At 45.5% G+C, this 12,359-nt stretch overlaps 1 long non-coding RNA gene across 4 annotated transcripts in view; it reads right to left on the minus strand.

Annotated features, from left to right (window-relative positions):
- Window positions 1-12,359, minus strand: part of LOC133268940 (uncharacterized) — a 57,585-nt gene that overhangs the window by 11,369 nt on the left and 33,857 nt on the right. Inside the window, exon 5 of one of the 4 annotated variants that reach the window (XR_009743228.1) lies at window positions 7,807-8,439. The exons of 2 other annotated variants lie outside the window; for them this stretch is intronic. This is a non-coding gene — a long non-coding RNA (uncharacterized LOC133268940). Of the gene's footprint in view, window positions 1-7,806; window positions 8,440-12,359 lie in introns of those variants that run through there. One more of the 4 variants, XR_009743226.1, reaches the window with a different exon arrangement.

Below are 12,359 nucleotides of genomic sequence, written 5' to 3' on the forward strand. Positions count from 1 at the left end.
CAAACAACAACAACAACAACAAAAAAACACAAACAAAGGATATACCCCAACCCCCCAAATAAAATCACTGTTGTTTCCCCCCCCCCCTCAAAGCAGAAAAGGGACTGCAAGTATCAGCAGAAGATGTGGCATATGCAGGGGATGCGAGGTTGTGGTGCTACTACGAAAGATGGAAAATGCTGAGGACTAGTTCTGCAAGGCTGAACACAAATCTGAAACATCTGTTCACACAACTTGAGATGAGCTCTCAGTCAAGTAACATAAGCACAAACTCTCCCTGACATCAGTGCAGAACAACTATCAGCTAAGCTTTTTGTGGAAATCTAAGAATCCAGACACTTGATGTTCCCTGCAAGCACAGAATAACAATGCATTTTTACTATCAGCATATCATTTGCAGAGAAAAATTAGTACTTTTTAAAAGTATTCTAAATCCTGAAATCTTTGTTTTTTTCTAGAACTAAACTGTACACACTCTGCTTTAGGAGCTACTCAAACTGGTCAATTGCTGTACATATAACATATAGCTCAGGTCAGCACAATTGGTGCTTGAGCACAGAATGGTTTGGGTTGGAAGGGACCTTAAAGCTCATCTAGTTCCAACTTTCCTACTATGGGCAGGGACACCTTTCTGCTAGACAGGTTGCTCAAAGCCCTGTCCAACCTGGCTTTGAACACGTCTGGAGATGGGGCAGCTACAGCTTCTCTGGGCAATCTGCTCCCCTATCAAAAGCATTATCCAATGGGCAGAGAGCAGGATTTCAGCTGACAGTATTGGAGGATAGAAGTCATTTGCATAACTTGCATCCAGACCTCAGTTCACGGCTCACATTTCTTGTTGCATCTCCAGATTTGGTAGGAGAGGGTGCTCCTCTTTTTGTGCATTTTTTGCAGGGTTCAGTTCTCATAAATGCCCACCTATACTTACAGAATAAATACTTTTTTAGCAATATGAGATACACTAATAAAAGTGCAGTGGCAGATCAAGCAAAAAACTGCAGAACCATGTGATATATACACCTCTTCCCTGCTTCTACAGCTCCAAAGCATGTGTTGCCTGCAGCTCTTCAAGGAATCTCTGCATTCAATACATTTTAAAGAATGAACCCCCTCCTGTTAACTATAAATTGGGGTCAGTTTCTGGTTCTACTCCTAATTCTATATGTGCATGTAAAAGCCACTTCGTTTCCATGCTGCTGTTCTCAAATCCTTTGTCTGCCTTGCCTCTTCAGCAATGGCTAAATAGGGATTGTCAGATCGTCCTCAGCTATGTACCTGCACAGTATCCAAGGGAGGGAACTGGATTTGAAACGGAGGACTCTAAAAGCCACAGGAAGAAGGGAGGAAAATAAATAAATAAATAAAATAAAATAAAAAAAAATAGTGGTACATGGTACCCAGTAGCTTTCCAGTGGTGTGGGGGGAAGGCCCTGCCAGTTATTTTTGCCTTCCTTCCGTACAACAGTAGATGGAGCTCTCCTTTCACCAGCTTCAGGAGTCCATTAATGCCTGCAGTATTACAAATTCGAGCACTGTAATTATTCTGTCAGCACCTGCTAGGGCTGCTACATTTGACCGATCTGTGGTGGCTACAAAGGGGGGATCTCGGGCTCCACAGCTGTCTGCTCGACATCACTCAGCAGCATGAAATTCTCCAAAACTTGTAAATGACAAAAATCTTTGATTAACCACAGTATTGCCTTTCCTTCCAGTTAAGCATTGTGTAATGTGCTTCCTTTGTAAATTTTTACCAGGATTACACAGAATGCAGTACAGTTTGGAAATGACATGGCATGTTTTATTTCTCTTGCAAAATAAGGAATGAGAGATTTTGCTTGCCACATTGAGAGAACATAAGAAAAAAAATCTTATTATGCCTGCGAGTACTGAGGACTGCATTATCCGGAGGATTTTACAGGCACTAAAGGTCAAGGGATCTGTGGCCAATTTCTCAACAATTGCCTGCAGACCTGACCTAACACCTACAATCTGTATGTAACAGCAGGACAGGGGCGGGGGGATGAGGGGCAACACTGGCATTTACTTGCATCTCTGCAAGCTGTGAAAAATTACAAATGCAGATGTTGATTTTCTCTCTTCCCACCCCATCTTTATGTGCTGCTGCAAGTGACTCCAGTAAAACCCTGCACAGATGCAGAAGGCCTTTGTGATGTTGTGCACCACAGGACCAGAACTACAGCTGCAATTTCCTCAAGACATATCAGCCATATTTTCTGCAACAAGAGCTGGCAAATTAAATACTGCAGATAAGTGAGAACAAAGTTAGGCTGCTCTCTCTCGTTCTGTTTGTTTGGTTGTGTTTTTTTCCTCCGGGGTGGTGGGGTTGGTTTTTTGTTGGCTGTGGTTTTGGTTGCCTTTTTAATGTACCATGCACATCCTGCTTCATTCTGCTAAAAATCCAAATGCAGGCTTGACTTTAAAGAGTAATCACATGCTACTAACTGCCAGGGAAGGATATCTTCAAAGCCAATGTACAACTTGTTATTCTTTGGAAGCATGTACTGCAATATAAGCAATATATAAAAACATATTCCGACCTTTTTTTAGATTCTTTGAAGAAGATTTCATGTTACGCAAGTAGGCAAGCCAAGAATATTGTAGAGTTACATGAGATGCTGGAGATGATATTTGCCAGCAAGGTAATTCAATATACATCTATTCTTGCATTCAATAATTAAAGAGAGGCCCCCAGCAGTGAATTGCTGGGTGATTATCTCACAGCCTCAGATACCTCAACCACCAGAAAAGTGCCAGCACCTGCAGACAGGCACTGGCAACTGTGCACCACATCTTCACAGGCAGGTACAGAAACACAAGCAGGCAGTATTTTCAGCAGAACTGATTTTTCATCTCTCTGAATAGAAGTTAACAGAACAAGAGAGATTAGACACCCATCTCTGAAGACAGGAGTTTTCTACCAAATAGCCCAGTACTGACTGACTTTCTGGATTTAAGACTTTATCCTGTGTCTAATTCTGCACAGATATAATGGCCTGTTGAGACAGGATCTGTGCTTCAGCCCTAAGAGAGCAAAAATCTAGGTAAAGACTTTGACATTTGATCTTTAACGAACAGAAGCCAAGAGCTGACAAATTAAATACTTCAGAGAAGTGAAAATTAAACAGTCCTGCAGTCACAAGTGTTGGCATATGGAAAACTGCCACTAAGCTAATAATAGAAGTGTCTACCGCAGCAGAGAGGGAGGTCCCAGTGTCCTAGAACAAGCCATACATCTGGGCACTGGGAAGACAGCCATTAGGCAATGTATGTTTAAGTAGCACGTACTTGCTACCTTCCTACCAGCTATTCATCTTTGCAACCACAGGCTGAGGGCAGCAGTCCACAAGCGATAATGTCACACTGGGGACAAAAATCAGGTTGGGCTCTACCCGCCAGGCTCCCATTTTAGCAGACAAGTTTCCTGTAGCCACAGGAGCACAGGGCTCATTGCCTGGCTGAGTACACCTCCTTTACTTAATTCGCCAAAAAATGGAAAACTGGTTTGTTTGTCACACACTTGCATGTGCATATTCTGGACACAAGCTACTTTCTCTAGTTACTTCAGGTATCTATGAAAAGCATAAACCTGCCTGGGGACAGTCTTTCTTGCTCACTGCAGCCCTGACCCCTGCATAATTTCTTTGTGCACAGTGGAGCCATGCTGCTAAGAAATGAGAGGAAAACTGGGGTCATTACATGGAACATGACCAAAGCATGCAGATATTACTCACAACCAGAGCATGAAAATGATTTACAGACAGGTGATTATGAAGCTAATCTATAGTGCTTGCATAAGGTACTCACTTGATACAGGATGATAATGAATGATACAGGAAAGCAAATCAAGATGGTGGAACTGCAGACAGACGTTAGGCTACATACCTTCAGCTGCCTACACCTCTACTCAAGTAGAGATGGGAAGACCAAAAGTGTGCTGCTGGCTACTGCAGCACAGCACAAGATCATGTATATATTATAGTACCCTAGGAGGAAAAGCATACTCATGTGAAACATGCACCACTCACATATGCGTAGCTCTCTTGGAGATGACAGACAAGATGACTCCTCCTAAATAGTGTCCTACACTCTGTAATGAAGATAGCTGACAAGAGATAATGGGCACTAAAGAGCAGAAGTGAGATAAAGCACTAAAGAGAAGAGGGAGATAAAGTGCTGAAGAGGAGATATGCGTGAGTGCACACACACACAGGGACATAAAGTACAGGCAGGTTCTGCCAGTTTCAGCACTGATTCACGGCTTCTCTTTCTGAAGTATCTGGCCCTTATACTTAGGAGACTTTCAGAAGTATCAAGCTGTGTAGTAAGGGACAAACCAAGTGGATCCATCAGTCTAGGGAAGAGCAGCTCCTGGGGGCTGAGGGTGCAGGAAGAAGCTTCTGCTCCCAAGGAGGCAAAAGGAAACTTCAAGAAGTTTCTCAGCTGTCTGGTTCTGTACCCACTGACATGCACGCACTGCAAGAGATATTTGCTGGCTCAAGATGATGCACCATCAGTTTGGATGATGACTACAGGAGGGACAATTAAGTCATCTTCCCTTTTTGACAGAAAAAAGGCCCAAGAGTATCGGATTCACTAAAGGGGATTTCTGTCCAACTATCCCTTTCAGAACACCTGTTAGAACAGCCTTAAAACCTACCAGCATCATGTTCTCCGAGTTTATGCATAAAACACCTGCTGCACACACACAAGCTGCTTTTCAGTCAAGTCCAATACTGATTATCTGTTACAATGGCAAACGTATGCAGGGCTTTTTACTACAGTCATACGCTCCAGAAAAATCCAGTCTTCTTTGCCTATGATTACAGCAAGAAAAAACAACCTCAAGAGAACCTGAAAGTTTTTCTATTTAATGTTTCAGATTAGAAGGCAAGAGACAGTTGAACAGTTCTGCCCCTTCTAGCTGCCTCCAGCAAATACAGCTGCCGTCCTCCACAAGCAGGAGTTAACTCACAATTTTCCCGTCGGAGCTGGAGGTTTGACTTCCACAGCGCTGACCACAGGGGACACACCTGTGATGATTTTTTCAGGGCTGGCCAGGTTCCTCCTCCAGTGAGGAGGAAGGGATGGAGTTTTCCTCCTTGTTCAAGGTACAGGCTGCTGTGGCCAGGCTTGTCACCAGCCAGGAATGACAGGAAATGCTTCTTAAGGCCTGCTCTTTCCTCAGCACAGGGTACCCACCACAGCCACAGAAATCTTCTGGCACCAAGGATGGTGCCCTGGCCTTCTCTGCTACTGCTCTGGGATCTCCCCTCACTCTAGCCCCTTTATGCCCGTCTCTTCTGCTGCCACCTTCAGTACCTGTTCTCTCCTGCCCCAGCCTTGGTTTGAACAGCATGTGATACAGCAAAAAGTGAAGAGCAGGAGACATAGAGGAATACCAGGAGGGCTCATGCCTTCTTACTCCCTTCTTGGCACTCCTGGGAAGGTGACATTTGACCATTCATAGCAATGGTGTTGATATCACACTGGGCAATAGCTCACAAATTAAAATAGCAGCAACACTGCTGGTACTCACAAGTCTCAGAAAAGAAAGGTGGTGTGGAATTGGCTTGTTCATCTTTTCCATGACAGGAAACATGCCAATCCCTGTTACCAGCACAAACATTGTCTACTTTGATGATTCTTTGCAACTCACAATACCGTGCACGAGGACCACACAAATAAGCAAAACCACAGTATTCCTTTTGCCTTCTATGGCAAAAGTTTAAAATGCAGTAAGTCCCAACCTCTCCGCATTGTTCTTGGTATGCACCAAAGCATTCAGCTGCTCGCTATTTATCGTGTTACAGCCTATGGAGGTACCAACTTTCTAAATACAGCAAACTGGTCACCCAGCAGTCAGCTGTTGCAGCGACTGCAGGGCAGGCAGCCTTTCCAGGGGCTGGAACCTCATGGCCAGCACAGGCTGCCAGTGACGGCACCAAGAGGAGCTGCCAGCAAGCTTGCCTCAGTGAAACAAGAATCTTCCGCTTTCTATCCAAATCCATTAACAGCAGAGAGAAGAGTCAAGGAGGAGGAAGGGTAGCCAGCTATTACAAGTACATGTACAGCACTGTCTTAAGCTACCATTTTTCAATTACTTTTCTGCTTTATGGCCCTTAGCACAAGCAGAAAAATGGAATTGAGGTGCAGAAAGTAACCAGTTTTTCTTTCAGCTTCTCATGCATTCACACCAAATCAGAGCTTGTATCAGGGATGCCCCCAGGAAGTACTGGAAAACATATTCAGAGCTTTGTGAAAAAATGTTTTTACAGGACACAGGTTGCTTCAGAAATTACAAGCAAAAGGCACTGAAGTGTAACAACTTTTTGAGAGGTACCTCCATCAGAAGATTCCTATGGCATTTCAGATACCCAACACAAGCCTGGTGGGCAAGAGCAGGGCTGTGGCCAGGCGTACCTGCAGCCCTTTGCCCTAGTGCCAGTTATGCATGACCACTGAGACAGGGACCTTTGGTGAGGCACCTCACCACCATCATACCTGATGGAGCCTGACCCCTAAGCAGCTGGGGGTGTGTCCCAGGCATCCCCTTCCATGGGCTCAGTTACGAGGCATGAACATGAACAGGGGTCCTGCTGAAGCAGCCACCCCCCCCAGGTGCAGCCTGCAGCAGCTCTGCAGCAGATCCCAGCACGGCACAGAGGCAAACAGCCTCCCAGCTCGCTGCAGGCTTGGTGTGTTTGGAGATGCCTGCATGCACCGCAAACCACTGGGGGAGAGTGTGAAGAGGCTGCAGAAGTACCAGCACCATTCCTGAGGCCAGGCGCTGGAGCACAGATGGCCAGAACACATTTGAACCAGTACATGCAGGCACCCTCTCACCAGGGGGACAGCACATGGCTCCCAGGCTACGAGGCTGTGTGCTGGTGTACCTCATGCCCAAGGCAAGGGAAGAGCTTCCCAAAGGGTACTAATAAATGTGCAGAGCAGTCCAGGACCCTCCACTGGGCAAAACTACAGTGATGAGAGCCAGCTGAGCTCTTGGAAGCCTTGTACCCAGCTTCAGGAGGTCTGCAGTAACCCAACAGACCCTGGCGTCAGCTCTTTGCTTTCCCAGGCCTTCCAGGGGAAGGCCAGGAGGGAACAGATGGCTCTGAGACAGAGAATGTGTTGCCAAGCACCCCAACCCACACACACAGATCTCCTCTGGAGATCTTTCTTTCAAGCCATGCTGCCTGCTACCACTGGTGAGAGCCAGCACGACTCCAGTGGTGCGAGCACAGTCAGGGGCCTGCTTGTCTCTTCCCACACCTGAGCAGTTCATGCTCCAGCTTAAGAAGTCTTCGTTAAGGACCAAAACATTCCATTTTTTGTCTGGGTGCATGATGCACACTCAGTCCTGGATGCTATTGGAAGGAGGTGGCAGTAAAGACCATCTCCCTTCCCACAAACAACTTGAACTTGCTTTCTTGTATTAGCTTTTGGTTCATTTGTCTTTACTCTAAATTCAGCCAATGAATTAGCTAGATGTTTTAATGATCAAATTCTTTGTATTTCTTATTAAAAGCTGGTTCAAACAGCACTGCCTTTCGTGACTGCATACATGGCTTTTGGGGTGTTACGCACCTGAATTGCTGTAATTTGCCCCTTCACTGAAAGTGAAGGTTTTTCACTTCAGGGGAAACAGCATTTGCAGTAACAAGCTGTCCCTCAGGCCCCAACAGCACAAGCACAAACTGTAGTTTACTGTAACATGCCAGCTATTCCAGATTTCTTTCCACCTATATTATATACAGCATGGAAGCTTCAGGAACTATAATTCATGCAGAATGTGATTTTCTTTCACACATCAAGCACCAGCTTGCAAAATAAGCCAGCAGTCCTGATTTTAAAGGTTAGAGCAAAATGTCCAACCTCAGTCCCAGGGTGTCCCAAGTAGCAGATATTTGGGTGTAAAAACGTGGTGCACAATTGCCTCAAAGCTGGTATATGCACGTGCAGCTTGGAAATACAAAACCCAAAAGGTAGAGATTTAATAAAAATGTGGCCGCCAATACAGAAAAGCAGGAGAATATATGGGCAGAGGTCTAATTTCATACACAATAAATGCACGGTAGTTTTATGGGTATTGGTCATTTGCATGGGCCTTGAAAACACACTTGTATGGAATAAAGCAGGTAAGAATCCCATGGTTTTCCTTATTACCCAAAGACAGTGTAAAGCAGCAGATGTGGTGATTTACTTTCCAGGTTTCTTACATAAGGAGATGAGAGACAACCACAACGGACATCTCACTACCTGCCTCTCCTCCTCTCTGTACTCTGTCTCAGCCGAGCGCTTCCTTTTCCTTTTCTTCTGACTTCATATTACTGCCAGTCCTGGTTTTCCTCCCACATGGCAAACATTCATCTCCTGGCTACATTCACTTGCAAGAAGAAACAAGCTGCCTGCCTTGCTCTGCACAGTATTAAAAAAAAATGACATGGGCCTAAACTTCACAGCTAAGCACAAATGCACCTGATCTACTAAAAAGCTGAAGGACCAAGGTTACAGGACAAGCTGCTCTCAGAAGTTCAGTCCTGTGGGTAAAATGCAGAGCACCAGTTTTAAATGTATTTTATGGGGTAGACAGAGGCTGCTTATTCAGTGTACTAGAGGTAGATGAACACAGAACAAGCATTAGCAGCTGATCGTTTCTACGATGGGAGAGATTTATCCTGTAAAGTCTTTACATAGTACCTGCTCAATAAACCCAAGACCAAAACCAAGATCAGAACACAGTGGCACGCGTGTGGAGATGATAAAGAAAATCCAATCAAAAGACAGAGTTACAAAGACATTTCCCATCACAAGAACCAGAGGAAGGATGGAGGCGAGAAAGTGCTTTGTTCAGTGTATGTCACCCCCACCCAGTCATCACCACACTCCTTCCTTTGAGGGGGGGGTCTCACCTAGCTAAACAACACCCGCTTAAGTGTAAGTTAGGAGTTCTCTCATAAGATACAGCAGTAAAGGCCAGCAAAAGTACGTGCAAGTCTAAAGCCACAAGTCTAAAATTATTTGAAGACACAAGCATATACGGAAAAAGCCCCTGGGTTTAAAACATGGGTTATGAAAGCCAAACAGTTGTGCCCGGTACTGTGATCAAATGCCATCCTTATTCCATCAGAGCTTAAAATAGGGTGAGTAACAAGGCAAACAACTGTAAAAAATCCCGAGCTGCTGCCAACGGACACGCAGCAGGCAGCAGCACCGCACTGTTTCACTCCACTTCCAGGGACTGTGGTGTTTTTAGAAGGAAAGCCTCCATTATGATTCAGGAACACATTCAGCTAAGTGTTGATACAGCGAGACAAACTTCATCGGTAAACTACACCCTGCAAAAAGATCCACAGACCACAATGTTAAACCAGCCTGGCCCCAGCATGACAGGCAGCGCATGCATGCACAGCACAGCTCATCTCTCGAGAGCACCCTTAGCTGCCAGCACATAGGCAGGGGCCCCTGTATTTCATTTGCTCAACCCACAGGGCAAAAATTGGGTGCAAGTTCATAATCCCTGAACTCCCAAGATACTCTGAACCCCCTCTGTCAAGCCCAGGTAGTTCTCATATTTTAGCTACTGACTGCAAAGGCTTTGTTAGTGCTGAAGGCTGAGGCTTTGTAACAAGCCCCGGGAGTTCGGTACATTCTGTTCAGAGTGCCAAAGGCACTGAATAACCACTGACATTTGCATTTGCCTAAACATAGCCTAACATACTACAAGCAAATAGCAGGAATAGGTTTAGCACTCAAGCACAATTAAAAGCAAAAACCACCCATCAATAGTTAAGTACTTTTCCAGAAAGACCAGAAAAAGCCAATATGAATCAGAATCATTGAAAAGGTATTTTTGTACTGCAGCAAAACCCAAAGAATAAAAAGTTCTTGGCAAACATCTTGAACTTTAGAACCTATTTTTAAACAGTCAGTACATTTTATAAGCTTATCTGTAGATAAGCTGCTAAATACCATTTCTGGGGTTTAGTGTTTTGGCTAGAGACGTGCAATTTCTGCTGCTGCCTGAGCCTGACTGCTTTTCTCTGCAATAGCAGAGAGATCGCAGAGAGGTAGCCAGCCTTACAGCAGAACTGCTGCATTATGAATCAGATCATGCTCACCAGGAAAAGGCAGGCTGTAGTGTTTTGGGTGGGCTAGAGAGAGCCAAGAGACTTGGGGTGCTATTCTTGGCATCGCCGGTGATTCGCCACATGACCTTGTGAAAGTGACTTAGTCATTGCATACATCAGTTTCTCAGCCTCTTCATGTTAAACATCAGTAGTACTGCAAAACACCCCAGAGGCTGCTCGCTTCATGAGGAAAGGGAGGAAAAGAATTACACTGTCTGAAGAAGAAAGGAAATAACATGGTGCATCCAGGTGCAGCCACATTTCTGATTTCAAAGGCAGTTTGGACTATGGTTGAAACAAAGGCTCTAACCCAAGTAGTAAAAGAGAAATAAAGTGTTAAAAAGAAGGAACAGCATTCCCATACAATTATTTTGTCCCTCTGGGTGTCTGATGAGGCAGGTGTTACTCTAATCGAATGCCTGTAAGGTAGATGCCTCAAATACACCTGACTAGACTGACTAGATTCATCTTCACAGTATTCCTGTGCAAAGGAAGCAGGATGCCAAGCACTACTGTTGTGGAGATGGTTACAGAAGAATACCCCTATAGTTAAAGATAGCCCATGTCTCTGGATGTGGTGATTGCTAGCGATTTTTTAAAGAAGCTCTGCCTGGTAACAGAAAGGGATACAACCTACTGGTGGCGGAGAGAAGTTCCCACTCACCACTGATGTTACACATGTCCCAGGCACTGGCTCTGGAAGCATGCTGGTGCCGACACAGCCTTGCCAAGAGGCGTATCAGCCAACTCATGGCGCAGTATGATGTCAGCTGAAGTATCTCATCAACAGGAGTTTCACTGAAACTGCCTTAGCCATGCCAGGTGGCATGTCATTCAATCCAGCACTCCCTGTGTTGGCCTGCAATAATCTATGCTATAGACATGCAACAGCTTCTGGAAGGAAACACCAGATGTATGTTGAAACCTGAAAGGGCCTTAGTTCACACAAGTCTTCAGCTAAAGCAGCCTATGGCAGAGGTGCTTTTAGCACAGTTGTAGGACCAGAGAGGACTGTCGCAAGGCCAAGCCTGTTCTATCCCAACCATATACAAGCAACAGGCACCTACAGTTCCATTTATTCCCAGGTTCTGTCCAGTCGCACAGGATAGCTTTGGCTGCTGCTCAAAGCCAACATCCAGCTCTGCAGGATCTCAGGGGGCCGTTAGTTCTGCTGCTGCACCAAATAGGATTTCTTTCCTCCATAACAGAAGGCTCCAGTGTGCACAGCTTACCCCAAACATCCATGCTTCATTATCCAAATAAACAATTTCCAGAATTGGTCTGTAGTGTGTTTGCTGTGGCCACTCCCCCAGGGCTGACTCAGGTGAGAAGCATCCACTCTTCTCTGCTACTCACACCATGTGCTGGGCTGGCCACTGTCCACCCACAGGCCACAGCCCAGGACTCAGAGAGGTGGAGAAGAGGAGATGATTATAAGGCAAACTGGTAAGTAAAAGAAAACACAGAATTGGAGCATGAAAGAATGTGGAAAATGGCATGAAACACAGACGTAAAACCTCTGTAAAGGTAGGTGTTGCTCAGAACTGTTAAAGGACTACTGGACAGCCTGTGGAAAAAGAAAATTAAAAAAAATGCCACACACATCATGAGCATCAGTAACCTTCATGTTTACCGAGACTTCCAAGGCAGCAAATACAAGCAGCAAATGCCCAAAAAAACACTGTAAGAAAAATCTGCCACAGCAGGAGGCAGCACCAAGCCCAGGAAAAAGCACAGTGCTGGGTCCTGCACGTGGGTCACAAGAACCTCACGCAATGCCACAGGCTTGAGAGGAGTGGCTGGAAAGCTGCCTGGGAGAAAAGGACCTGGGAGTGTTGGTCAACATTGGCTGAGCAAGAGCCAGTAGTGTGCCCACATGGACAAGAAGGCTAAGATCATCCTGGCTTGTACCAGCAATAGTGTGGCCAGCAGCACTAGGGAAGTGATCATCCCCCTGTACTCTGCACTGGTGAGGCCACACCTCAAATACTGTGTTCAGTTCTAGGCCCCTCGCTACAAGGAAGGCATTGAGGTGCTGGAGAGTGCCAAAGAAGGGCAGTGAAGCTGGTGAAGGGTCTTTAGCATAAGTCTTACAAGGAGCAGCTGAGGGCATTAGGGTTGTTTAGCCTGCAGAAGAGAAGGCTCAGTGGAGACTTTACTGCTCTCTACAGCTACCTGAAAAGAAGTTGTAGTGAGGTGGGGGTCAGT

Source organism: Pezoporus flaviventris, unplaced genomic scaffold (assembly GCF_033815535.1).
Source record: "Pezoporus flaviventris isolate CSIRO_AGI_PZ_B2104156 unplaced genomic scaffold, CSIRO_AGI_Pfla_v1 ptg000013l, whole genome shotgun sequence".
Classification (NCBI taxonomy): domain Eukaryota; kingdom Metazoa; phylum Chordata; class Aves; order Psittaciformes; family Psittacidae; genus Pezoporus; species Pezoporus flaviventris.